The 26930-nt window shown below is 40.6% G+C and overlaps 3 long non-coding RNA genes across 4 annotated transcripts in view; 1 reads left to right on the top strand and 2 right to left on the bottom strand.

Annotated features, from left to right (window-relative positions):
• LOC143739258 (uncharacterized) overlaps nucleotides 1–26930 on the bottom strand; it is a 626344-nt gene that overhangs the window by 564656 nt on the left and 34758 nt on the right. The window lies entirely within an intron of this gene.
• Nucleotides 305–2434, top strand: LOC143738955 (uncharacterized). The gene is made up of 4 exons (XR_013204102.1): nucleotides 305–348; nucleotides 424–568; nucleotides 660–784; nucleotides 872–2434. It is a non-coding gene; the product is annotated as an uncharacterized LOC143738955 (long non-coding RNA).
• Nucleotides 6946–11427, bottom strand: LOC143738954 (uncharacterized). The gene is made up of 6 exons (XR_013204101.1): nucleotides 11364–11427; nucleotides 9516–9571; nucleotides 8200–8268; nucleotides 7862–7917; nucleotides 7533–7614; nucleotides 6946–7004 (listed from the first exon to the last, which is right to left on the bottom strand). It is a non-coding gene; the product is annotated as an uncharacterized LOC143738954 (long non-coding RNA).

Genomic DNA, 26930 nt, shown 5'->3' with positions numbered 1-26930 from the left:
TATTATTTGTGAGTTGTACACTAATACATTGGATTTTTTATTTATTACAGCTTTTCTTTCACTTTTGTAAAGTGAAAAGTTAATATAAATTGTATTTTATTGTTCTGATTTAGAGCAGTGAATAACTGCTATTAAAAGATAATAGGGTATCACTGTTTATTGCTGATTTTAAAGCTTACTGAACTTGAAATGATTTGGATATCTACAGTTCTACATAAATACACAACATAAGAATGGCCCCTCTGTAATAATTGTGGCCCCTCTTGTGCCCCCCAGTTGAAAAAATCCTAGAATCGCCCCTGGTTGGAAGAACTGCTTGCGTGTTACTGTTGTGCCCGACAAATCAGTGTGAGTAAAGAGTTTTTTTGGTGTTGATCCTAATAGGAGATATGTTAGTATAATATGCCTGCAAATGTGTTTTAGGTTTATTCCTGCGCTGATGATCTGTTGAGCTGAGAACGCAGGTGCGTGCCACTCTGCGTTTGGGTTCGGCTACGTGCAAATGTGCTTTAGAATTTTTCCTGTGCTGATGTTGGTCTGAGAACGCCGCGTGCGTGCAACTCTGCGGGTGGGTTTGGCCACTGGATGTGAGTGCATGGTCAAGTTTATTTATGATTGACTTAAAAGGTTGGGCTAAAGATCTAGAACGTGTATTTTAGGATCACTCTTGTCTATATGCCAGCGTTTACGGACGTTTGTATGGAACAGACTGCGTTAAAACCCACTTCTGCCTTTCATTGAGACTGTTATGTCCCCGTCAACCAAGTGAACTATAGAGTATCGAGTACGTGAGTATTTTTTACACGTTGTTTTAAGTGAGAATATGTTGATTCTTATGTGTAATAAAAGTGTGGATTGGTTTTAATTACAGGTCTCAAAACCTCCTTTGGGTGGTAGCCATCGTTTCTTTTCCCACTGAAATATTGAGATTAATTTGTTTTGGTTATCTTTCGTTAATTGGATAATTATGCCTTTTTCTTTTTTGTGTTTTTTTATGGTAGTCATTTTGTGAAATCTTTTGTCTTATTTATTGGTATACCACTGTATGGGAGATCTTATAGGTTTGTGTGTTTTACGTATGGTTTGATTGGTTTTGACTTTTATTTGGTTTGGATTTTTGTTTCCTCCCATGTGGTGTGTTCTCCAATTTATGATTCGAGTTTGATTTGTTTCGAGTGTTCTATCTGTCATTGTCTTCTCTTCTGTTATATAATTTAATTATAATTTATCATCTCAATTAAATTTAGCATTGTCTTCTCTGATACAATTTAGTCATAATTTGTCAGTTCAATCAAATCTGAATTCTGGATTCACTGTTTCTTTCTTTAATTAATTGTATTTCTTTAATTAATTGATCCTGATTCGTTTTGAGTATTGTTTTAATTTTTGTTTTTTGTTCAATGTTTTCTTAAAGGGGTCATATAATGGTACATGCACTTTTTCAAGTTGATTGTACTGAAATGTGTGTTGGCAGTGCCTGTACACAACCATCATATAATGATAAAAATCTATCCAGTGTTTTTGTTTTAATCTCCTTATATGTTTTCCCCTGCCTCAAATTGAGCCGTTCGATTTTGTGACGTCACTAAATCGGACGCCCCTCCCACGATCGTTGATTGACAGCAGCGTTTCAACAGATCCCTGCCCTGAGCGAGCTGTCAGTCATCATAGTCCATCATTGTTGATATGCTGTAGCAGAATGACGTCTAAGCGATTGTGGTGTCCTGTTCTTGGGTGTAATAACGAACACAGTAGTTATTTTGATGTTCCTAAATCCGAACCGCTGAAGACACAGTGGTTGAGTTTTGTTTTTGAAGGGAATATTCCCCACAAGCAACGTCAATGCTTTCATGTTTGCGCGATTCGCAGATCTTTTCTCACCAGACTGCTTTATTAACGAAGGAAGTAACTTATAAAGCTGATTTTGATAAGAAGCTGCTCCTGAAAAAAGAATCGTTACCAACTGTCCATGTCTCCCTGCTGAACCTCCAGAAAAAGTAAGTGTAAAATTTCATTAACCTTTAATATTTGCAAATCGCTTCACGATGAATGCGACTAAGGTATACACTCAGGGTACATACGGCATGTTTTCTATGTAGGCTACGACGTTCTCAATATAATTCATAATCCCACGTTTATAATGAACAACACGTTATGGTTATTGTGTTATTACAAACTGAGTACGTATAGCCTAACTTACATCAGAAAACACATAGCGTTCGTACATCTCACTAAGTTACTCTACCCTGCCAGTACACAAAGATAGATCAAAGTGACAATATAATAACCAACCATTCAGAAACGTCATGTTCGAGCCTTAATTGTCGAACTTCTTCGGGCAGTCATCTTGTTCCGACTCCGGTTCAAACTTATACGGTTGCACAGATGTGTCCTCCTCAGAGACTCCCGCTGCCATTTTTTTCCTACCCTCAACTGTTGTAAAGGAAACACTCCACGTTCGGTGTGGTCATAACGCTGTTATGAACGCCCACAGAACAGAGGGGCGGAGTGAGCGAAGCCAAAGTCCTTTTAGGCATTTAAAGGTATATGCACTGAAATGGCGTGCTGTAAACAGAGCTGTTTTTGACCAGGTAAAATTAGTGTTTTCTTACAATACTAACGAACATTTTTAATTAAAGTATATTACAAACTTTTCATTGAGACCCTAAAGAATCAAATGAACTTGTTTGAAAATGGCATTAAATGATCCCTTTAAAGTTGAATTGTTGTGGGTTGTTTTTGGTTCTTTTGGGGTTTTTGTTTGTTTTATTTTTTTTTAGTTTCGAAATCTCTGCTAAACAATATTGTTACCAGTTAGGTTATTATTTCAACCACCATACCTGTGGAGAAGGATTGTGCCTGTCATTTTTAATAAATTATCAACTTTTGTACTCTGGCTTCTAGTTCATTTATTTGAACCGCCTGTGTTAAAAATATCATTGTTAGGGTCCCCCATCCCAGAAAAGTGGGGGTGGCGTAGTCAATTTGGTCGAAATTTCTAATAGCCATATTGTCAAGGTCACACATACACATACACACATACATGCATACAGTTTAGCAATGGAAAGGGAGCTGAAGCAAAATACAGGAAAACAAGAAGTTGAAACATTGTTTGAAATTCAGCAGATCAACAGCCTTGAGCAAACCATCAGTTATAGTTCTAACATACCCTTCTTTAAAAAGGGTAGGGATGCTTAATGTATCAAATAATGAGACTAAGGCACCAGTTGATCTTTGCTGATGGTGTCTTGATGAGAGAGAACCAGTTGGAGTCAGAGGATCTTTTTGGTGAATGGAAAGACAACGCCGCAGTCTGGAACAAACTTATGGCTCCTTAAAAGACTCCTAGCTCAGCATCATCTTTAACTGATCACAAGATCACCCCTGTGTACGTTTTCTGAGAAATCCTCAGAAAACAGATACAGGCGTGATTGTGTGATCAGTTATTTTTTAAAGTGTGAAGATGTCACACCCTCAGGATTTAAGTGAGCCAATAAGAAGTTGTTCCCTTTGGAGGGAAATTGTACGATCCTTTGTGCTCTTGCAGGGCATTTGAATATGTAATTTGATTGGGTGTTTAAGATAGGAACCTTAAAAATTCTTATAATACTAATAGCAAAATGTAATGTAAATTAACAAATGGGGAACGAAGATTGGAGTACATAGAGACCAAACATGCTACACATGATTTTGGTTAACCATAGTATTCAAGTCTGAAACATTAATCCAAAATTTTTAAAAAAACATAGTACAGTTAAAAATCTATCATACATACATCTCATCTGGTATCACAAATTATCATTCCAGGTTCAATTTAAGATATGCTCACTATTAGGGCTGCACGATATTGAAAAACTTAAATAAATATTTTGTTTTTCTGCTATATATATTGCGATATAAAAACAATTTCATCAGAATATTTATTTAGGTCTATTTGAAAATAATTAATTATTATAGAATAATTGGGGAGATTTTGTAGAGAAGTGAATCTGCATTAGGGCTGGACCCGAATATTCAAATATTCGTTCGGTGGGTTGGTATTCGATTTGAAAATGTGACATTCTGTCACGGGTGGTGTATGGCAGGAAGCACGAGGAGACGAGGAATTCAAATAAACAATAAACTTTACTATAAATCAAAACAACAAACAGGTACAGGCAGACAGAGCGGATGCAAACACCAGTTAACATAGACGAGAACCGACCAAGACAGACTGAACAGAAGAAACTAAATACAGAGACAAATGAACCATAATGATGTGAAGACAGGTGACACAGATGATGATAACGAGGAACAGGCTGGTAAGTGAGGGAGTGAGTTCAGGTGTGGAGACAAGGAGGATTCTGGGAAGTGTAGTGCAGACAAGGACAGACAGGTGCAGACGAGAGGCTTGTTCGACTTGAACCGGCGCTGCGCAGACCGATCGGTTGATGACATCAAAGTACCGCGAGAGCGATTCAAAAGCATAAGGAGCCGTCTGCTCTCTAATCGCTCTCGCGGTACTTTGATGTCATCAACCGATCGGTCTGTGCAGCGCCGGTTCAAGTCGAACAAGCCTGAGGACTGTGACATTACTCCCCCCTCCCGGTAGGCGTGACCTCACGCCTTAAAACAGGGGTGGGAGGGTGGGCATCCTGGAGTCTGTAACGGGAAGGCGGACCGGGTGCAGGAGGATGGACTCCAGGATGGACCAGGCGGCCATGGCGGAGCAGGACGTGGGCGTGGCCATGGCGGAGCAGGACGTGGGCGTGGCCATGGCGGAGCAGGACTTGGGCGTGGCCAGGGCGGAGCAGACGAACCCTCGGGCGTCCAGGGTGGAACTGTCGGACCCTCGGGCATCCAGGGCGGTGGAGACCCGTCGGGCGGCCATGGCGGTGCGGACCCTTCGGGCGGCCATGGTGGCGAGGACCCTTCGGGCGGCCATGGTGGCGAGGACCCCTCGGGCGGCCATGGTGGCGAGGACCCTTCGGGTGGCCATGGTGGCGAGGAACCTTCGGGTGGCCATGGTGGCGAGGACCCTTCGGGCGGCCATGGTGGCGAGGACCCTTCGGGCGGCCATGGCGGTGCGGACCCTTCGGGCGGCCATGGTGGCGAGGACCCTTCGGACGGCCATGGTGGCGAGGACCCTTCGGGCGGCCATGGTGGCGAGGACCCTTCGGGTGGCCATGGTGGCGAGGAACCTTTGGGTGGCCATGGTGGCGAGGACCCTTCGGGCGGCCATGGTGGCGAGGACCCTTCGGGTGGCCATGGCGATGGGGACCCTTCAGGTGGCCATGGCGGAGCCCTATGGCCCCCCCCCCCCAAAAATTATTGGGGAGAGTGACAGAGTCTGACAATGACTCTAGAATAGAGTCGGGGACAGGCTCTGGAACAGTCTCTGGCTGGGCAAGTGGTGAGGGCTCATTGCTGGACAGGACCAGTGGAGAAGGCTTTGAGCTGGGCAGGACCAGCGGCGAAGGGGTCTCTGGGCTGGACGGGACCAGCGGCGAAGGGGTCTCTGGGCTGGACGGGACCAGCGGCGAAGGGGTCTCTGGGCTGGACGGGACCAGCGGCGAAGGGGTCTCTGGGCTGGACGGGACCAGCGGCGAAGGGGTCTCTGGGCTGGACGGGACCAGCGGCGAAGGGGTCTCTGGGCTGGACGGGACCAGCGGCGAAGGAAGCTCAGGGCTGGACGGGACCAGCGGCGAAGGAAGCTCAGGGCTGGACGGGACCAGCGGCGAAGAAAGCTCAGGGCTGGGTTCATGGGCTGAAATGAATGTGTGTGCTGCCCACACACACACAACAGCCATGGATCCCACAAGTAGCACTGCGTCATCCAGAGCTGGCTGGACGGTCTCTGGCTGGACGGTCTCTGGCTGGACGGTCTCTGGCTGGACGGTCTCTGGCTGGACGGTCTCTGGGACTATGGCCTTCCTGGAAGCACGTGCTGATATAAGTGGGGTATCGGCGATGCAGCAAACCAGTCCTGGACGTCCATATACCGATCCGGTGGCTGGTTTGATGGTGGGCGTGATGGAGATGGCTGGAGACGGTGATTGTGTGGCAATGTCATCCGCCTCACCAATGGTGAAGGTTGAGCCACACAACCACAGCGCATGATCTAGGTACCGGGCAAACGAACCTGGGTTTGCCGTTGCTGGAGCTTACTGGTACAAAGGTTCATCCAGACCACACCAGAATACGGTCTTCAGCGCATCGTCAGTCCAGTCCACGAGGTGGGATATTTCAAGGAATTTTGCCACATATTCCTCAATTGGGCTACCGTCTTGAAAACAATGGACCAGACGATCGGCTGGGGTGAATGGAGAGTGAGCTGGGTGAACCGGGGTGAGAAGAATTCCCATGCTGACTCTTTACTTGGTCGGTTCTTCTGTCACGGGTGGTGTATGGCAGGAAGCACGAGGAGACGAGGAATTCAAATAAACAATAAACTTTACTATAAATCAAAACAACAAACAGGTACAGGCAGACAGAGCGGATGCAAACACCAGTTAACATAGACGAGAACCGACCCAGACAGACTGAACAGAAGAAACTAAATACAGAGACAAATGAACCATAATGATGTGAAGACAGGTGACACAGATGATGATAACGAGGAACAGGCTGGTAAGTGAGGGAGTGAGTTCAGGTGTGGAGACAAGGAGGATTCTGGGAAGTGTAGTGCAGACAAGGACAGACAGGTGCAGCCGAGGACTGTGACACATTCGAATATTCGTTTTTTTTGCACACCTGGCATCCCCCTCGAAACGGTTCTCATTCGCGCTTGAATATGTTTTACACTATAAAATCTGGTGAAATATAATACTTAACATATAACTTTGTTATAGCTACTTAATAAATATATTTGCTTATAATATATGGCATTTTGTGAGAAGTCCAGAGAACTAAGATTAACAGTCAATGGCAAATATAAAATGTCCATGCATTTACAACCCTCATTTGGATAAAAACAATGGTAGAAAACTTGAATCAATCACAAAGGAAAGCCTGTCAGTGATGTGCTGTAAAGTAAAAGGAAAGACACAGATAACAGTAAAACTATTTCATAGTTGAGTCATATTATAATAAAGACATTTAATTATAATTTTTTTTAAAGATCTTGTAAATAACTTTGCTTAATATCAACAATATTATTAGTAGTATATAAATGCTAGAAAATGTTCATCATGAGCTGTTGGCATGTAACTGAACATAATGAGAATAGAGAGTGAAAAAAAAACAGTTCTAAACTTTTCAATCAAGTACCAGCTCCTGTTGTAAAGTTATAGTACACAGGACACACACATGAGAGGTACAGCCTCTCCCTACTCTTACAAAATTACAAACAACCAGCCTGAAAAACACACGTGGTATGAAGAACATATAACGTCCAAGCTTATCGATACTGCGGTCTTCCTTAGTTTGGACACAGGGCCAGTTTAATACTGGGTTTCGGTAACGATCCCTACATATGGATGAGTTCATACGGATGAAAGCCTGTTGTGTTCGGTCTCTTGATTTGTGATAATGGCAGCTATTGTGAAACTCACCTTCTTCATGTACTGAGTGTGGATGGCATCAAGATCTTGTCCTGAAGAATCACAGGGCCAAACACTAGGGATTATATCTCATCTGGTAACAAGAGCATAGCCATAACTTTAAGAACTCTAATGATATCTTTACCCCTGATATTGCATTGGGGATATACATTCAAACATTTTAAAGGCTAAGAGTATGAGCCACGAGTACGCTGAGAAGATATCTGTGAAAAATAACTTACGTGCCTAAAGTTGTCGACCCCCTGAACCACATCCAGCATTTATAAGTAAAATGAATTTCAGTATTTATCAATAAAACATACATACGAATAAATAAATACCTTTGAGTTGGACAGTATTGTGTCTGTCTCATTGGCCAACATAATTCAAGACAGACCTAGAGAAATAAAATAAAACATACCAATGACCATGATATTATCATAATAGTTCAATGAATTATTATAACAATGACCATTAAATTTGTCACTTATTATTAGCTGATTATCTAGCCTACAGGGTTTTCAAGGACAATTTCACTGAAAATGCTAAACAATATTAAGTTTTTGTTTAAACCTGGGGTTAATGATTTCTAAAATGTGAGACCTCTTTCAAAAGCATAAATCTTACAGACCCCAAACTTTTGAACAGTAGAGCACTGTATGTTTGAGGTTTTGCTTACTAATCATATGGTTCATAGCCGTGGAGATTGTTTTGGACAGGGGGTGCAGCAGGCCATCAACATGATGATCTAGGAACATAACATGCAATTTGTCACAGAGCCAACAATAGCTGCGTTTACATGGACACTTATAATCGGATTGACGGCTCAATCGGACTAAAAAACCTTCATGTAAACACCTTAATCGATCCGATTGAGCTCGATCCAATTGAAATTTCGATCGGATTGAAAGGGGTGGTTTACTCCTTTTGTAATCCGATCGAGAGAACATGTAAACACTTGATCGGATTGAAAACCGAAACATAAAGGACTGCGCATGTGCAATGACGTTGAAATAGCGTAATGACGTATGACGCGTGGAACAAGCTGTTCTTCCTGTTGAATAAAGTGAATATAAATGAGTGTTCCGTCATTAAAAAATTCTCATTTCACTCAGCGTCTGTGAAGTGGAGCAGGACAACGTCCCACCAGTGCTTGTTTCAGATTATCATCCATGGACGACAGGTTTTGGGCGCGTGGTTTTACTGCGTGATCAATAGCAGCACGGCAAAACGGTTCATGCTCATCGTCTCCAAATCATGACCAGAGACGGATAAATATTAAGTCTGCTGTTTAAAAAAAATAAAGAACCAATAAAGGAGAATAGTTATGCCCGAACAGCGGCATATTCGTGCAGTGTGCGCATGCCAAAAAATCAATTCCGATTTGAATCTTGTGACATATAAACATGCACATCAACCCGATTACTTTATTTATAGTTCATGTAAACACCGTGTTCGGATTCATCAATCGTATTGATTTCATTCCGATTGTGTCCATGTAAACGTAGCTACTGTTGGGATTTACAATAGAACATAGGGTTTATTACAAGGAACAAAGCTAGGCAGAGGTGAAATGCAGAAAAGAGAAAGAATATATATATATATATATATATATATATATATATATATATATATATATATATATATATACACATATATATATATAATTTTAAGATAATAGATATTGTGAAATAAATGCATATGAAATTATTATGATGATGATTAAACAATAATTCACCCTTTATTGTAGTTTTTTTTTCTGTCGCTCGCTCCTGAAATCACATTTTTTTAATCAATATTTTTAAGTGACGTCACTGATTAATAGCACAGTGCATTCTATTAGCTAAATAAATTAGCTTACTTCCAATCACCCATTAACAAATTACCAGCAAAACAAAACTATCAAAAACTGTTATCTACACAAAGATGTGGTTAAAACCCCAAACTTATATAAACAAGAGCTCAGTTAAGTCTTTAGAGTTAGCCTTAACTTACCTCTTCTGAAAACGGTTGAGATGCTAACGGACTTTTTCGAAGACACAAAACCATTTCTATAAAGTAAATATTCAACAGAAGCGTATCAGTTACACTTAAGAAAGGTGTCAGGAAAGTTTGTATGTATTATTTGTGTGATTTTTTTTACTAAACTTTAGGGCTGCAACAACGAATCAATTAAATCGATTAAAATCGATTATTAAAATAGTTGGCAACGAATTTCATTATCGATTCGTTAAGTCGCGGATATGTTTGAGTATAAAAAGATGTGTTCAGCGCGGAGCAGAGCTATGAGGCACCGGACTGGACGCTGCGCGCGAGAGAGACCGGGTGTGTCAGCGCGCGAGCAACAGTGTGCGAAAGATACCGAGTGTGTCTGCGCGCGAGAGATACCGAGTGTGTCAGCGCGCGAGCGACAGTGTGCAAAAGATACTGAGTGTGTTTGCGCGCGAGAGAGACCGAGTGTGTCCGAGCATTAGTAAATTGGTATATAGGAATGTAATTATTAAGAGGCATGGAAGTTCGATAAATGGACAACAATAAATAAAACCAATTACATTTTTACCACTGAATTAGCAGACTGTGATATCAATCAGATAGACAGAAGATGAAAACACTTTCTTGTCTGTCCCAAGTACCACTACAAGAGGAATATTTTTTCCACAATTTGCAGCACTGAATTTTTCATTCTAAATGACTCCGAGAAACTTCACTATATGCTCCGAATGGATGAGCTGCAAAATAGGCCTTACACATCATATGAGGTAGTCAATCCATTGTATATATTTTATATACATTGTATTTATAATTAATATTAGGATAGACTAGAGATATTATCTTCTGTTGTAATTATTATTGTTGCTATTATTATTACCTATTATCCGACTGCACGAGACTTGTCTTTTGTGTGCATGTGTTTGTCAAATAATGTCAAACATTTTGTTAGATTACAACATATTTGACAAAAAACAAAACAACACACAAGTTTGTGAGTGTGTGCGTCTGTGAGTGTGAGTTTGTGAGTGTGTGCGTCTGTGAGTGTGAGAGTTTGTGAGTGTGTGCATCTGTGAGTGTGAGAGTCTGTGAGTGTGTGCGTCTGTGAGTGTGAGAGTCTGTGAGTGTGTGTGTCTGTGAGTGTGAGAGTCTGTGAGTGTGTGCGTCTGTGAGTGTGAGAGTCTGTGAGTGTGTGCGTCTGTGAGTGTGAGAGTCTGTGAGTGTGAGAGTTTGAGTGTGTGCGTCTGTGAGTGTGAGTTTGTAAGTGTGTGCGTCTGTGAGTGTTAGAGTTTGTGAGTGTGTGTGTGTGTGAGTGTGAGAGTCTGTGAGTGTGTGCGTCTGTGAGTGTGAGAGTTTGTGAATGTGTGCGTCTGTGAGTGTGAGAGTTTGTGATTGTGTGCGTCTGTGAGTGTGAGACTTTGTGAGTGTGTGCGTCTGTGAGTGTAGTGTAGAGAGCAAGTTCTGACGTTCAAACAAATCATTTTAAAATCAAATTATTTATTGTTCTAACAGCTCAGGTCTCTTTTTACAAAAATATACATCTTTTTGTTCACTATTTTAAAAAAGCCTATATATTTGGCAGATGTAAAGCATACATGTGTATGTTTTTTGTGTTAGTCCATTTTTTTATTATTATTATTACTTTAACAGCTCAGGGATGTTCAAGGAGTGACCTGTTTGTGCACTTTCGCACTGTGAATTTGCACTGTCAGTTCTGTTTTTGAATAAAGGGTTGGAAATGAATGCTTTTTTTCCTTCTGTTTTTTTAATCCGATTAATCGATTAACCGAAAAAATAATCGACAGATTAATCGATTATTAAAATAATCGTTAGTTGCAGCCCTACTAAACTTACCTAAAAGCAGTGAAAACAACAGCGAGAGACTGGAGTTTTGGTGTTTGTCAGTTGATGACGATTCCTCGTTTCCATCTGCTCTCGCGCGCGCTGCAGTCTTTAAACTCGAACGTTTACGAATTAAAACACTTCAAAGGCACGCAGCATATAAATAAACATCTAGAATTAAAACATATAACATAATTTAAAATATCATTAATATTAAATCATGCATTTAAAACTCATTGTGTATAGTTCTATGACCCATTAACGTGCAAAATGCCACCCCTGCAGCAGGTGATAGTGGGACAAAGTGGCACTTAGTTTAAGAATTTAACACAACCTCTTTATTTTATTTGTAAACGTGCTTGCAATATTTTTTATACCATCACTTTGCTTTTGATTTTATTTATATATATATATATATATATATATATATATAGTCAAGTCAAGTCAAGTCACCTTTATTTATATAGCGCTTTTTACAATACAGATTGTATCAAAGCAGCTTCACAGTGATAACATGAAATTAATATAACAGAGTTTGTTTCTAAAAGAAAATTGCGTCAACGTCCACCTTAAGTAAGGCAGATCAATAATATTATTGAATATTGAATATTGAATATATATATAATATTGCATTCATAGTGTAACTTCAGTGTCAAACTACTTTTCAGACATACATAAAGAAAATCACATTGTAACAATTTAAAATGTTATTTGTCTATTTTTTTAAAGGTGGAAAGTATTAAGGACACACACAAGTTTTGGGTGAGGGGGTGTCGATGAGGAAGAGGGGGGGTCTAGGGTGTGGGGGGAATGTAAATGTAGGTGTGCCACAGTGCAGATGTTTTGGTGTAGTGCTGCTGTGTTTCTGTCTAACTGTCAGTTGTTCTCCCCTAACTGCAGTCTTCAATGACACAATCAGTTTTATGTTTGTGTAATTTGTGAATGGAACTTAAAATAAAATAAACCTGTATCAGATTATGTGTATCATGTGTTTGGTGTCTTAAGATATTGTACAGCTTACCTAGTTTTGTGATTACATATGACATTAAATTGGTCATTGTATAGAGACATTGTTTCACTTTTAATTTGTGAACAAGTCTATTCACAACTGAAACACTTATTAAAAATAAAAAAGCTGACTATACTTGGTCAGACAACTATGGTGAATGTGTTTGTTCAAACGATATTTGAATCTGAATCGAGTCCGGGTATGCTACTGATTTATGCTATAATTTATTTTAATACTTAATTTATTATAATTTAATTTAATAATTGTAATATAATTTTGTTTAATACTGTTCTGATATACTGTTGTATTAACAACTATAATAATTTAGGCTGTACCATCTAGCCAGCCTAACTATTGGCGCTTTTCCACTACACAGTACCAGCTCGCCTCGGCTCGGCTCGACTCGACTCGACTCGCCTTTGTTTGGTTTTCCACTGTGTAAAAGTTGTACCTGTACCTGCTTGCGGGTACTTTTTTTCGTACCACCTCCGGCGAGGTTCTAAGCGAGCTGAGGCGAGCTAAGGCGATACTAAAATGTGACGTGAAAACAATGCCGACTGCTGATTGGTCAGAGAGAATCGTCACTATTCACTGCGTCATCATTGCACGCGCCAGATGGAGTATCCAGAATAACCACGCCTTTTTTAAATAGTTTAGCCAGAGATAGTTACTAAACTTACTACTATTATTATGGCAACTCGGAAGAATACGCCGTGGTCAAACGAGGAGGTGCAGACATTCCTTTGTTTGGTTGCCGAAGAGAGGATCCAGCGAGAGCTTGATGGGGCAACGAGGAACGAAAGGCGTCGCTATGACGACCGGGTACTATTTGTGGCGATACTTTCTGCAATGGAAAACGGAACGAAAAGCGAGCCGAGTCGAGGCGAGCCAAGGCGAGTCGAGTCGAGTCGAGCTGGTACTGGTAATGGAAAAGCGCCATATGATGCTAAAACCTTATCTGTATATGGACTATGAAATCTGATTACTTTGTAATTAGGTAAGATGTTCATCAGCTTGGCCAGGCTGGGAGGCCAGCTGAAACCACCTGACCACCAACTTGACCAGGCTGGGAGACCAGCTTGACCATCTAAGCCAGGCTGGGAGACCAGCTAAGCCAGGCTGGGAGACCAGCTTGACCAGCTGATCACCAACTTGACCAGGCTGGGAGACCAGCTTGACCAGCTAAGTCAGGCTGGGAGACCAGCTGACCACCAACTTGACCAGGCTGGGAGACCAGCTTGACCAGCTAAGCAAGGCTGGGAGACCAGCTGACCACCAACTTGACCAGGCTGGAAGACCAGCTTGACCAGCTAAGCCAGGCTGGGAGACCAACTAAAACCAGCTACTTCCAGTTTAAACCAGCTAAGACCAGCCAACCAGCCTAGGCTGGTTTTAGCTGGATTTTTCAGCAGGGAGAGTTTAAAAGAGAATGAATACATAGGCCGAACCCTAAAGGAAATAGTGAGATGGGGAAATTGGATACATGTTTATTCACATGTGGTTATGTATAGACAAGTTTCCAGAGTGAAATAGGCGGGCCGCCATTAGCCTTTCACTCTGCCAACGACTTCCGGTTGTGTCTGCCAAGCACTTCCGGTTAGCGTCTTTTACTGTCTTTGGTTAGCGTGCTGAAAAAGTAAACTATGGATGGTGTTACACGCCGACACGGCTCCGGGACATATTGTGCTGTTTGCGGTTGTAACAACTCGTGGCGATTGCTGAATGTTTGGTCGGAAGGAGAATGTTTCGACCATCAACCATCCTACAAGGCGCCAATGTGGATGTGCTCCCCCGTATGCGTTGTATGAGAAACCAAAAACAGATGTTGAATCTCGGAAGTGGCTAGCGGCTTTGAAGTTGAAGAATCCGCCCAAAAGACTGTTTGTTTGTTCTTATCACTTCATTGATAAAAAGCCCACAGAGGAAAACCCTTTCCCGGAACTTTGGTTGGGGTACGAGCGACCTCCCCAGCAAAAGAGACGTAAACTCGACAGAAAGTGTGACACGCAATCGGATGGTAAGTGTATCTTGATATTTTTCTGGTTAGCTAAAGTTTGCAGCATAAGTTCGACTGTTTATATATGTGTCTCTGTCCTGTGTTAGTTGGGTATATACATTTATAGTTGATGCTGTTTGTCTTTTAGAAGTGTGCATCGAGCCGAAGTTTAAAGATGCTGCAACACAATGGGAGGACCTAACAAAAACTGACCATAGCTACGCGGCAAAGTTGGACCACGTGAACAAATCGACGCAGACTGGGGATCAGACTTGTGTTAGGGGATGTGGCAAAGCGCTTTAAAGTGTCTAAAGGTGAAGTAAGGTGATTGCTCACTGGATTGATACATTGGGTGAGCAGCTTGAACCCATGGTTGCCTGGCTGCCAAGAAGTGTTATTCGTGCTAACATGCCACCATCCTTTAAAAAGAACCACCCCCAGACCACTTGCATCATCGATTGTGCTGAAACGGCTATTCAGAGAGCTACAAACCTGAACTGTAGGAGTGCCACTTTCAGTCATTACAAGGGAACCAATACTGTCAAATATCTTGTTGCTGTGTCACCTCATGGGCTAATAACTTTTAAATAAGAGGCCGATATTGGTAAAAGCAGTGATAAGTTCATCACTATAAACAGTGGGTTTCTGGAGGCCCTAAGGCCTGATGATGAGGTAATGGCTGACAGGGGTTTCACGATTCGAGATGTACTACATGAAAGGAAAGTGAAATTGAATATTACTGCCTTTACCCACAAGCGTGGTCAATTGACCAATGAGGAGGTAACGCGCACTAGACGAGTGGCCAATGTCCATATACATGTGGAGAGGGCAATCCGAAGACTTAAAGTCTTCAAAATTCTGTCCCAAACTGTCCGCATCTCCATGACCCCGAGGTTGGACAAGATTCTTATCATATGTGATGCTTTAGCAAACATGAGGTCCAGACTCATCCGACTGCCACATGAGGTGTAAATACCTATGAAAAGTAAAACCTGGGTTACCTGCAGGTTTTTTAATTTTTTTATTGTACATATATATATATATATATAAAATTTCAGCTAGAAAAACCTGTGTAAACCTATTGTTATTGTACCCTTTCTGGTGTTATGATTGATAAGCCAAAACAGTTTTAACTAAGAAAGACTTGTGTGAGTGCTATTCTTTTTCTTGTATTGTAAATATTGACACATGACAATAAAAAAATTGTTTTTTGAGAAGAAATGAATACATTTTTATTTTTCCTATTCCATAACAAAGGGACAATTTCATTAACTCCTTATTGGCTGCATTTTTTTATAATTAAATAAAAACAAAGTAAATACAGGAAAAAATCTCAAAATATTACAAAAAGAATAAAATAATACATTAAATAAATAAAGATAAATGATAAGTGACTGATATAAAAATAAATAAGAGTAAGTAAAATAAAATTAATTACATAAATCAGTTTGATAAAAATAAATAAAAGCTAGAAAGGATTTGTCACCAATTTGTGACAACAGGGGACAAGGGGTTAAAAAAGGAATGACTAATCAACCCAGTACACATAAGCAGGTCATACTGATTTTACAACATTCATGTACCTGGAGCACAACTCCAGTCTTCCATCATCGAAGTCATCGACAACTTTTGGCAACATGTGGGTGAAATAGAAGGAGTGCAGCCTTGAGATATGTCCCTCAACAAAGGTTTGGTCGAAGGACACGTTGAGCTGCAGACATTCAGTGTTACTCCAAATCACCAACAAGTAAGGGACTGGTTTTTGACTAAGACAGGGCACTTGATCTCCAGTAGTGTGTCTCTGTTCATGACACCATCCGGACTCGCAGCAAGCCATGGCTCACTCGGGCAAACCACCAAACCTTTCACATCGATGTCATGACCTTGGTCTTGCAGGTATTGCCTGGCGTGCTCTTCACCCTCTGCTCCTTGCCGGGTTGCCGCGTTACCGTGAAAGGTAGGATGGAGGTGTTCAGACAAGAATTTGTCTGGTGCTGTGGTAGCCCGAACTGGCACATTCTTGGCTGTGCTTGCTGTTATCCGTACCCGTCGCATGTCATGCCACAGTTGTTCCCTGCTCTGTTCTTTTGTGTGCTGCTCAATGTACATAAATTGGGTTGTGGTTATGTCAATGTATGTGGTGTAGAATGCCCTACATTTCTCACATTCAAGTTGTGTGTTGTGATCACCATGATGTAGGGGCAGTGGAGCTTTTGATGTCTCGGCAGACTGAGCAGGGAGGCTGGTGTTAAAAGTGAGCTGCATTAGTCCACTGCCAGGTGCAGTAAAAAGTGCCGCTATTGGTGTGGAGAGACAGTAATTTTGCCATTCTTCCAGTGTCTCATGGACTTTTACCTTGCGACTATGTGTAGAGCTGGAGGAGGATGCCTGTGATGCTGGTTGGTATAAATTATTTCTGCTGTGTCTTCGGAAAGACACATCTCTGATTTTTTAACTGCCTAGTATTGCTTTTTGTCCCGGCATTCCAGCAATTCTGCACATCAGTGCGGGCAAGCCCTGTCTTCCCTTGCCTCACAGCATTTTCTACCTGCAGACAGATAGAAACAAAATCACACACTTTTTAAATAATGGTTTGAGCATCACAGCACAATTGACTTCTTTTAGAGACAACATTTTGTAAATCAAAATAACAAGGGTATGATGAAGGTAGAGCGTTTTTGTTACTTTTTTAAAAACAATTAATGAGCTGGGCCTGCAGTCATCAACATCAATGTTTAACCCCTTAATGCCTGCATTTATTTAGACTTATATAAAAAAATCTGGAAAAAATATGAAAAGAATAATAAAAGAATAAAAGAAAATATAATTAAGTATTAAATAAATAAATAACATTTAATAAAGTGATAAATGATAAGTGAGTAATATAAAAAAAATGAGTAAAAGCAAATAGATAAATAAAATAAATCAGTTTGATAAAAATAAATAAAATAAGCAAAAGCCAGAAAGGGTTTGTTGCAAATTTGCCCATTTCATACGGATTACACCGTTTTCTTTTGTTTTGATTTGTTCTGTTTAAAAGTATCGTTCCTAGTTTTGTTTTATATTGGTCTGTGATTGGTTCACACACCAACCGCATTATATATCATTAGATAGGCTGAAGTAACATTTCTCTGTTTTGCGGTAAAATGCTACAGATTTGCATTCAAATACGGAAGGCTTATCATTCGCGGAAGTCAACAGAGTCTACTCATTATTACGCAGATTAACACACGGATACATACAAAACATCTTAATACAAGCATAAGATGGGCTAACGTACCTTCCAAAGCACGGCGGCTGCATGGCTACAGGAACGTCCAGGTCCGGCGATACAGGTACAGCCTGCAGTCTCCACATCTCCCGTCTTGGTAACCAAAACCCAGGCGTTATGCGCTGAATTGTTAACAGACTGGCTTGGTTGAACATCGGCCTTTAGGTAAATTAAACTGCCCATATCGTGTAAAAGTACACAGCCCACTTTGTCGGAATGGAGGTACTGAAACGCCTCTGAGCTTTTCAGGTTATTAATTGCATTCCCATCCACCGCCATGGAATCAATAAAATAAGTAAAGATCTTGGATGTTGTGATGCTGGGCCATATCGACATGTTGTCCGCCCATGATGTTACCTTACTTGGATGCGGAATGGTCAAAACACAATTTTTAACGAGATTTTCGGTCGAATGTTGCCATTCCAAAGCCATGTTTACACCACTACTCAGCCTGCGCCGGAAGTTCTTGGCAGAAACAGGAAGTAAACCGGAAGTGCCCGGGAAACTTGTCTATAGAATATAGGATTAAAAGGGTTTATTTGTCCTTCTCAAGAATTAAGTGAAAGTCACAACTCTCTGAAAATTCCTTCTGGTCATAAACCTTATCAGTCTTCATGTGTCCATGACACCAGAGTGTCCTGCCTGTGTGTTAGCTTCATTTGGGATGTTAGTTGCAGTTTCCAGAGGATGGGTCACAGACCTTTGTTGGGAGAGTGAGTTTGCTGGATTATTCATGTAATGCATAATTTGTGTGTTTGATTGGTCCAGATGCTACAGAATACAGCTCGTAATGCCACTTTGCAGCACTTTTACACATTGAAAGTGTGTCTAATTGTCACAAGGCTGTCACACACTGAAGATAGGGAGATGAAGAAAGTTCAAACAAGATTTTTAATAATAGTTCATAAAAATAAACACAGAGCGTAGTTGCAAACGCATGTAATGTGGACACTGAATTGAGGAAAAGGAGGAACTTAAGTACACATCCAAACAAAGCTAATTAATTAAACACAGCTAAACTAAACAAACTCATAATCATGACAACCATGGAAACAAAGGAGGAGCGGGAAAATTAACAAAGGAAGACAGAAAACTAGTGAATACTAGCTAAGGGGGCTTTCACACTGGCAGTTTAGTTCTGAACGGGGCACGGTTCGCATGAAAAATCGCTAATGTGAATGCTGTCATGGGACCCGAGCGCGCACTGGGGTACCGAACCCGAGACTACCTGGAGGAGGTGGTCTGAGTCCGGTTGCTCCCGAACCGTGCTGCGGTTCGCGTATATGTGAAAGCAACACGGACTCGGGTGCGCACTTGCTCAGGAAGAAAGGTATCCTGCGCATGCGTTTTAGCCAATGATGATGTATTTAGTTAAATAAAACACATGAAAGGGATGAAGATTTACCTTGGATACGAGCAAGAGAGAGTCTGCACTGTATTCGCGCATAGTGCGTGTAATCAGGGCAACAAATTAATGGAAATCCACTGTCTCCTCAAAAGAGTCCATTTGCAAGCAGCGGAAAGACAGCTTATGCGACACACACACACACACACACACACACACACACACACACACACACACACACACACACACACTAAACCTGTGTTGTTTACTCAGCTATGCATAATAGCACCAAATTAATAAAAAACACAATATATTGACCCGCGTCGTGTTTTCTATCATGTGCCGTGCACGTTTGCAATGACGTAAGAGGCACGCAAACGCACAAGAGTTCGATAGAATCAAGTTGAGTGTGAAACCAGACCAACGTTGCAGGGGGCGTCGGGAACAATCGCGCTCGGCATCGGACCGCAGCAAACGAACCCAGTGTAAAAGCCCCCTAAAAGTCCATGAATACTAAAACAAACTGAACATAACTGTGATACTAATGTGAAAGCAATATTAAATCTTTCTGCAGACTGAATGAGGTATACTTGACCAATATACTCGTAATGGTGTCAAGATTGGTGTGCCATGAGGATGAGATGGATGCAATTATCATGTTATGGGAAAACTAGACCTATTTGAAATGGGAAATTATAGGATAATGTCAGAATCATATTTGATGGTGTTCTTCAGTAAGGGACATGAACACTCATCTGAACTATCTTCAGCAGTGATACAAAATACTTTGTACAGAAGACACATTACTTATACCTTCATTAATGAGCATTCTGATGTTAGTTGACAGCAGGTGACTTTTATCCGAAGCAACTTAAAATACATTGTATAGACAAACCCTTTGAAGTAACCGGAAGTTAAGTTCCATGCTCAAGGACAAAATGGGATATGATAGGAGCTGCAATTTTAGTCATTCATTAGCTCTCAAACATCATGTCCTTCAACCTAAAACTGAATCAAACCATTTTGAAAATCGCTTCTGCACATCTATGCTAACATATATTATGCATTTATTTAAATGTGTTTATGGGTCACGCACATCTTTGTTTGTACAATATAATAAAATAACTTGAGCTTTCACCTCTTAAATGAAATCATATGACATTTTAACTCACTGAGTTAGCAGTGCAAGTTCATTTCAAAGGTACATTTCTAGCATGACGTTAAATTGCGTCCTTGAATTTAAAGGTTAAAAGGGGTATAATTACAGTAATAAAAAGGAGAAAGTGCTGTGACAGTATTAGAGCAGATTTCACATTATTCACAAAGGACACACAATCTCATTTGTCAATGTCTAAGTCTTTGCAAAATTTCCAAAAGCTCCCTCCATGATTGTCCACTTATTTAGATGCAAGGCACCATAAATATACCATGTGATCTTCAGTAAGGGTCATCTACAGATGATCATGTCTGAACTGATTTACTGATACAATAATAGAGGGCAAACAAGGTCTGATCTTGAAGAACGGATCCAATTAAAACGATTAATTTAGGTGGACAGATTGAGAAGATAAAACTCTAAAACTGGCACAAGCAGAGATTCAGAACTACCTCACATAACGGCATTTAAATAGGCAATGAATGCCTTTCGTCCACTTGTCCTGTTCGCATAATGCTATGTAAACAATCTCAACATTTGCAATCTCTCTCTCTCTCTCTCTCTCTCTCTCTCTCTCTCTCTCTCTCTCTCTCTCTCTCTCTCTCTCTCTCTCTCTCTCTCTCTCTCTCTCTCTCTCTCTCTCTCTCTCTCTCTCTGCCAACGACATGCATGCTGCTCCGTGCTCTCTTTGAAACCAATTAAAATCACATAATATAAAAAAAGATACTGAATGTGGCATCTGTGAGTGCAGCACATTGTAAAATGAATGATGAGGTTTTGTATTTACATACTGTGAGCCAATGGTATCATGAAAGAATTGCATCTGTCAGCCTGCCCAAGGACATCCAAGTGGTTTTAATGATATTGTAGGAAAAAAATCATGAGCCATAAAATGTAAAGTGAAAAAGACATCAAGTCTAATATTATGATAATAAAGCTCTGCAAACAAAGTCCTGCTGTATGTCCAAAATTAATATTGTTTGTGTATTCATTACTTTCGCTGTGCAAATGCAAATACTATAAATCCCATTTTAACTACATATTATGACAGAAATAAGAACCAAGTATTTAAAACAATTGTGAATATTCAAGGCAAGAAGGTCCCGGTTCCCAATCCAAATACATGCGTAGTTGAATTGGAGACATTAAATTGTATGTTGGTGTGAGTGTAAAATGTGTTCATGCCTGTGACAGACTGGTGATCCATCCAGGGTCTTTCCCTTTCTATGGCCTGATTCATGTAGCTCCAGCATTCATATGACCTTACATAGAACATGCTATTTTAAAAAATGCATGGAGAATGTTTTTTACACACAGATGATTACATTTTTTTTATCAAACAGTTTTGTGTGAATGCCTAACATTTGTTCTTTGTTTAAAACAAATGCAAAAAAAGTGGATTATACAATTATCTTTTAATGAAAGCTCCTGGGAGATCTGAGAAACCAACGGATTTTCAGAAGTCACGTCGATGCATCTGCTACATTTTCAAACCTTCTGGATGTGAAGGCAAAATCACTGAGCTCAAAGCTCATAAAAAAATATTGATATCACTCTGCATCCATGCACTGACATAAGCCTCAGGCAACGAAGCAGAGGGAGTCCTGCAGTGACAGACAAAAAAAGAATAGGTTGAGCTCATAGGTGTTATCCTGGTTCCTGTGATTCCTTTCTGATTCCTGCTCTGCATTCAGCATGCTCTCATGCCCTCATTTTCCATATCACAGCCAATCCATTCTCAGCTTCCTCGATGCCCACTCTGTTATTCCACCCGTACTGCTCGTAAAGGGAATTCTTCAATCTAAACCTCATTCTAAGTAGGTGTAATTAAAAGGCTTTCATGGTAATATTCCCTGTTTAGGACCCTGTTTGGATTGTCCCTCCAGCTGCAGGATCCAGCTCGCACTTTTTGCCAGAACTCATTATAAGGCCCCATTTTCGGCAGCCAAAGGCTGACTGGAAGTACATTACAGTAGATGAATTGAAGGCTAATTTTAGTGGAGTGGAGTTTGGAGACCTGAACTTGTACTACTCAAATGAGCTCCTACGCTTCAAAAAACATGATGGCAGCTTTAAAAAATAAGAGGCTCTAAAATAAAGAATATTTCATGTTTCTTAGGATGATGATTGCTTAGGGTAACAATGAAAAATATGGTGGCTCAGCTCAGATTTAAAAACAATAAGAATTCATAAGAATATCAATTAAGTATAAAAAGCCCTTTTGGATTCAACAGTGTAATATGCAGCGCAGGACCAGACAACCTGTCATGAGGGTGAAGGAGAGAACCCAAACGCAGACGATATGCAGCAACATGGATTTATTGAGACACAAAACAGTAAACCAATAACCCACGAGGGGGCAAAAAAGAACAGAAAGGGCAGTACACCAAGACTAAAACAAGAGAATAAACTAAGACTAGACACTGACTTGAAGACTAGAACAAAAGAAACAAACACAAACGCACAATACTTATCATGAGATTCAGACAAAGTACTAACAAAGAGTAACACGCATTAATTGAAAATGTACCGACACTGGACAGCAAACACAAGGGTGATTAAATAGGGAGAAACTAATGAGGGGAACAGGTGACACAGACTAGGTAATGACAAGACGAGGATAACAAGGGGGCGGGGTATGTAACGAGACAACACAAGCACATGGCCCAAACAAGAGGCCAACCGTTTATACACAAAACATGGTTCTGCCATGATTCTGCCACAAGACTAGGAAAATCAAGAACATGATGGCAGAATCATGACACAACCACTTCCCAGGGACTCAAAACAATTTGAACACAAGCTTAAAAGTAATCTAAACTGTTACCTTGTCTCCAAAGAAGAACTATATCTGGCATGTTATTTGACAGAGATCACAACAAAGGAATATAAATGTGCATGTGCAATGAGCCTGCATCTCACATCAGAGACCACTCAGCCTACCTCCCATTTCCCATTCGCCTTCCTCTAATCTCTCACATCAAAGTTTAATGCCTAACATTTCCAGGGGCCTCTGAAGTTTTATAAATCCTGTCAAGTCCTCAAATCTGTAGCGGAAAAAAAACAGTCATATGAAAGTGATTCGTTTAATTTGAGAACATTTTAAATTGCAGCAGCTAATGAAATATTCACAAAGATGAAATGTAAAGAGACATTTTTTATAGATATTCTCAGTAAAGGTTTTTTGATTTTTACTAATATTATTTGTCTGGAGTACACAAAAATCAGTCAGTCACTGAAAAAATGTCTTTTTGCAGATAAAAAGAAAATTCAGCCATCAGAACATTAAGAGAGCTTTGTATTAGAAACTGTTCTTGCGTGATCGATAAAGTGTGTGGTCCGCATACTGTAGGACATAGAAGTGTTATACTTTGTGAGATAAACTTTGTACTTTTGAGTGGGTCCTCATCAAGCTCTTTTCAACTCTTTTAGTGTGTTTGTCTCTGTCTTTAAATCATGTAGCAAACTTTTTCTGATTGTCTCAAGTCTTCATCTCCAGCCAATTCACCGCAATGCCAGATTCATTCATCTGTCATTTGTGTCAGACATAAAGAAAAGCATCTACACACAAATCCCTTTCTGAATAGAAACCATTGAAATCAGCCGAGTTGAGCCTCTTTCAATGAGCAATCAACGCCATTTGAGCTCCTACTGAGAATCTAATTAGGATCTATCATAATTTAAATGATTTAGAACTCTGCCATGTGCACTTCAATCTAAAAACGAGAAAACGAAGCATTGTGGTGATGGGAAGTGTGTGCTGCCATCATTGTATTGTGTTTAGTGCTATTTAAGCTTACACTTAATGTAGAGTCCCCTTTCCTTTATGTATGCATGTAGACGTGAGATCAGATGTGCAATTGAGAATTATTCATTACCTTTGGCTCTCTGCTGCACAGAATGGTAATGTTACAAGATGGTGGTAGCATTATTTATTTTTCAACAGTTCTGTGCCTTGTAGGTCAGAGGGGCTGGGAATGTCTTAATATCTAACTTGCGGTGTCTGAGCTGTGATTGTAACTTGGTAGATTGATGTGCTATGCATGAGAGAGAGAGAGAAGAGAGAAATAAGAGCCAGATGTGGATGACGGAAAGATGGAAATGTGAGAGAAATGGTGGTTTGCAGTCTCTCCCTGTGATTTCCTATCAAACCAGTTCCCTCCAAAAATCTGTCTTATAGGACATGCCCAGTTGGAAGTATTCTAGCGTCCAAACAATATGATGTCAGCTAACATAACTGAATTCCATGGCAGACCTCCAGGTTTGTCTGGACTGATCTCATCTTATGCTGACATCCAAACATGACATCTGTCCTTCGCAGCTGTGATGAATTCATACTCATCTGCGAGAGCTATTTCTTGGCTCTTGTCATCCAGAATGGATGAGCAAACCTGGCTGATACCCCCATGCAAACAGCTATCTGATACATATCTACCCCTGCTTAAGTCCCATACAAATGTATGATAGTGTCCACTGACAAGGTGTTTATCTGAAGTGTGGAGACTTTCAACTCTTTTTTGTGTTTTTTTAATGAGAAGCTTGAAGTAGTTTGATGTCTGAAGAAAAGGTGGGAATATTTGGTGGTATTAAATTTTAGTGGGACTCTAGTTGATAGCTGTAATGAGGTAGCTGAATATTGCTCTACTGCTGGGTCAATAATTGTACTCTCTGCTGTGCTTATTGAGTTTTATTGGCTGCCTATATTGTCTTGAAGGAACATTCGCATAATACTCTACAGTGGTCTGTAATCTGATTGAGGAGATAAATACTGCAGAGATGTTTCAAAATGGTCAGTGTCGCTCAAAGAATCACAAAACAGTACGCTAAAAAGTAAGTAAGGGGTAATAGATGTACAGTATTCCTATATATAAAATGGATATTCACCAATCAAACAAATATGAAGACATGAAATAACTGGTGATTTGTGAAATACATAAATATTTTATAATTTACCTCCATATTACCTTAAAGCTTCCACTAAGTAAAATCAAATTGTCCACTGCAATGTTGGAAACAGTCTGCCTAACAATGAATATCACTGAAAAAAGAGGATGGTTATATTAATACTAAAGTCCGGTCATTTTCACTACAATCAATAACTGAAACGTAAGGTGGTGGCAGTAGCGTTTGTATGAAACAAAAGAGCGTGAGTATGTGATGTGATACGAGTGGCCGTTTAATATACCTGGATGAGTGGACTGAAATATACGGAGCCCCTAAAGGGAGATGGTGAAGAAAAAAATATGAGATGGGAGGAAAAATTAATTGGCAATGCTTTTGCGTTCTCTCACAAATCTTTTGCGTTCCCCCGAGAAACTTTGTGTTCGCTGGCAAAATTTTGGCATTTCCCTGAGAAAGGTTGCGTTCACTTGCAAGGGAATGTAAAAGTTTTGCGAGCGAACGCAAAGTTTCTGGGGGTTACGTAAAATATTTGCGAGAGCAGTGGCGTAACTTTGTTTTAAAAAGTGGGTGGGACAGGTGTGTGTGTGTGTGTGTGTGTGTGTGGGAGGGGGATGGTATATAGTATAGAATATACAATAGTACATTGTGTTGAATTTGTCGTTTAATGAGATCTGATCAGACTATTATCTTTATGTACTTCAATGGTCCAGTGGCAGAACTTATGCCAAGCGTGCCAGAACTTATGCCAAGCGTGCCAGAGGTTCTGAGTTCTAATCCACACTAAGTATAGTTTTTTTTTCCCCTCATTAAAAGCGAATGTTTATTAGTGGTTGTATATCAAGCAGGGATAGGTTTTTTGTGCATTATGTTTTGTGATTTCACCATAACGAAAAAAGAGTCTCTCTGCAACGGATTGAAGCGCGCGTCCGTATGATTCGTGAAGACTGTGCGCGAGTCACAACAGAACACTGTATCCGCGCCACTGATAGCAGAAGCAAACAGCACTTTGGTCACTTGATTTCAAAAACAACACATTTCAGATCGCCTCTAATTTAACAAACAAACAAAATGAATGTTCTACTAGAGTTAACTGGAGATGTTTTATTTATTCGTATATGAAATCTCAGTTTTGACTTATTATGTCATAATTATGAACTTTATGTCATAAATGGTGTCAACGTGGTGCGAAAGCAGGAGGAGAGGATGAGGTGTATAAAGGCCATTTCCCAGGCCAAGCAGGTAGAGTGGATGAGATGGGAGAGTGTCGAACAACGCACGATGGGCTGGCAAGACCTTTAGTCAATGGAAGAGAGTAGGATCAGTTTCCTTATCAGGTCAACATATGATGTTCCCCCATCACCACAGAACCTAAACCTCTGGGTAGGAGAGGATCCCTCTTGTCCTTTGTTTTCATCACCTGCCACATTAAGGCACATTTTGACAGGATGTAAGGTGGCTCTTAGCCAAGGTCGGTTTACTTGGCGCCATGACCAAATACTGCAAATTTTGGCTTTAGCATTGGAAGACAAGCGTAACATGACCAATAAGTTGCCACCTGTTCTAGCAAAACATTACACACAGAAGACAATATTCCTCCGCCAAGGCGAGCAACCACCAAGAAAAGGTGTTAAAACCAATTCTCGCCCAGGACAACTGGAAGCTGCTAGGAACTGGAAAATGCTGGCTGATCTTGATCAGCGGCTTATTTTTCCACCTGAGATTGCCACCACTAACCTCCGACCAGATATTGTTTTGTGGTCTGCATCAGCACGCATTGTTCAACTGATAGAGTTAACAGTGCCATGGGAGGATGCTGTAGATGAGGCATATGAGTGGTAGGAAACTGCGGTATGCTCAGCTGGCCGCTGAAGCAGAACAGCGGGGATGGAGAGTCTGGGTT

The sequence above is a fragment of the Siphateles boraxobius genome, unplaced genomic scaffold (assembly GCF_051911475.1).
Source record: "Siphateles boraxobius isolate OS27281-9 unplaced genomic scaffold, OSU_SipBor_1 16, whole genome shotgun sequence".
NCBI lineage: Eukaryota > Metazoa > Chordata > Actinopteri > Cypriniformes > Leuciscidae > Siphateles > Siphateles boraxobius.
Note: the sequence above shows the minus strand (reverse complement) of the source record. Positions and strands in the feature narration are given on the sequence as shown.